This window comes from Poromitra crassiceps (genome assembly GCF_964638095.1).
Source record: "Poromitra crassiceps genome assembly, chromosome: 7".
In the NCBI taxonomy this organism is placed as follows: Eukaryota; Metazoa; Chordata; class Actinopteri; order Beryciformes; family Melamphaidae; genus Poromitra; species Poromitra crassiceps.
Window position 1 is genome coordinate 25728149 of NC_139628.1, and position 2500 is coordinate 25730648.

The 2500-nt window shown below is 50.5% G+C and overlaps 1 pseudogene across 1 annotated transcript in view; it reads right to left on the reverse strand.

Annotated features, from left to right (window-relative positions):
- Positions 1 to 1761: 1761 nt before the first annotated feature.
- The window catches only part of LOC310779496 (mitochondrial outer membrane protein SLC25A46 pseudogene), a 1224-nt pseudogene continuing 485 nt past the window's right edge, over positions 1762 to 2500 (reverse strand). The window contains exon 1 of the transcript in view: positions 1762 to 2500. This exon is cut by the window's right edge and continues 485 nt beyond it. The product of the transcript in view is annotated as a mitochondrial outer membrane protein SLC25A46 pseudogene (transcript).

Sequence of the window (2500 nt, forward strand, 5' to 3'; positions counted from 1 at the left end):
AGATCTAACATATTTACTTCATTCACTTGATCTGGTGAGGACTGTCATCTAAACGAGAAGCATATTGACAGTTTTCTTAATGTTCAATGTTAGACAAGAATGTTTGAGCCATACTGCTACTGATTCTAGATGTTCTGTCAATTGTGTAGAAACTAAGGTAATGGTCGGGCCTGACACATGTCGGTGTCATCTGCATACATCTGGAGACCTGCTCCTGGGCATGATTCTGGAAGATCGTTTATATATAAACTGAAAAGAATTGGACCGAGAATGGACCCCTGTGGGATTCCTGTTTTGCACCCAAGTAAAGCTGATTGTTTATTATTAATAACGACGGCACATTGCTCATGATTACTAAGATAGGATTTAAACCATTGTAGAGTTTTATCCATGCATTGGGTAGGTGGTCTTACGGGTTAGCGTTATAGGGAGCCCGACGCCATACTTGACCTTTGCCTGAACCCAGAGGTGCAGTGTTTTTTAACGTTCCGCCTGAGGCGTGTTTCATAAAGTGTGTGTGTGTGTGACATGTTTTTTTTCTTTATTGGAGGCAAAAACAGGAAGTGACAACATAAGACAAAGCGTCATCAGTTAGCCACCTGTCTAGTTAGCTAGCCAGCTCATTACGTGAGCCACCTAGCCATTTCACGAGACACCTATAATAGCCCAGTGGTCTTCAACAGGAGGTGCGAGGCTCCACAGAGGTACCGCAGGGGGACCCCACCATTTTTGCCAGTAGTTTGCAAAAATTCAAAAAATATATTTTAGACAAATAATAATATTGAGTAAACTCCAAGGATTAATAGGCAATAATAAGCTCCTTCTGACAAAAATGATTTACAAAGCGAATCTGATGAAGTTGTTCGCTCCTTCTTGCTTTTTTAATGTAATTCCTGCTCTGTTTCTCTATCAACCAAGAGGTGCGTGGGCTGAAGAAGGTTGAAAGCCCTTGACCACTTATATAACTGCCTAGGCAGCTCATCAGCTTACTAATCCCACTACTACAATTGGAGAGCTGTTTGCTGTATTTCTGTCCGTCTGTCCGTTGCTCCAATTGCCTCCAATAGCGGGTGGGATGTTTTAGAGTTTAAATGGCCGTAACTCCACACCATTGCTCCGATTGCTTCCAAACTTGGGGAGTGTACTCAGGGGGACCTGACAGAGTGCAGTGCCACATTTTGTGAAATTCAGACACATAGTCGTAGCGCCACCTACTGGCAACACAAAAAGTGGTTCATCTCGAGAACCATTCATCCGAACGACTTCAAATTTGGGAGTATGCTGCTGGCAACCTGACGGAGTACACTGCCCAATTTCGGACACTCGCAGTACCTACTGGCAACACAAAAAGCAGTTTATGTCGAGAACCGTTCATCGGATCAACTTCAACTGAGCGCGCTGCCAAACTCAGTGGAGAGCGGTGCCCAATTTTGGAAACACACATAGTCATACCACCACCTACTGGCAACACTAAAAGTGGTTTATCTTGAGAATCATTCATCCGATCGACTTCAAGACCTGAGTAGTGCTGCCGGGAACGTGATGGAGTGCGGTGCCGACTTTCAGTCATAGTCATGCGCATACCGCATAGTCATAGCGCCACCTACTGGCAACACAAAAAGCGGTTTATCTTTATCCGATCAACTTCAAACTTGGGGAGTGCGCTGCTGAGAGCCAGACACTCTGGTGCCCTTTCTGAGCCCCTCCCCCTTTTCTCTTAGCCTGCCCCTCCAGTGCTCTAAGGCCCTCCCCCTTTCTCTCTTAGCCCGACCCCTCCAGTGATCTAAGCCCCGCCCTTGCTGCCAGCAGCACTGTAGCCTGCATGGCATGCTGCAGCAGCACTGCCCCCGACCCCCGGTAAAACCCTGCCCCTCCTTCCTTCCCACCAATCGCGCGCCAGCAGTCAAAGAAGCCTTTGTACTGACTGTTCACAGGGAGCACATCAGCGACGCCGACGCCGTCCGTCCCGTCGATGATGGTGCACGTGCCCTGAATGGCCAGGCGGTGCAGCACCGTCTCCAGCGGGAAGACGAGGACATCTGCGGCCAGAGACCCCGCCCACTCGGTCCACATCTCACGGAATAAAAGGTCGACGTTGGGTTCCGTTTGCGGTTTTGGCTTGATGAGCGCGGAGATTCGCCGGAGGAGCGCTTGTACGGCTGTGCGGAACACGGCGTGAGCGAAGGCGGGGAGGAGCAGCGAGGACAGCGGGAGGAGGCGCTTGCTGTGTGGAACGCCCAGGCCCAGCAGGCGGGTGGAGCCCGCCAGCACACAGTCCAGCAGAGAGGAGAGGGGCGTGGCCGGGAGCGGGTCACAGATGTCACTCTGCACTGTTTCCATCAGACTGGCGCAGTAAAAGGGCAGAACAACGATGGCAGTCAGGCCTTTCAGAAGTAAGTGTCCAGCCAGCTGCTTCAGGTTCCAGCTGTGCGGCAGTTCCCGCGGCAACGGAGTCACCTCACTGATGATGCACTCGGCGCTCAGAGAGACGCCATGGACG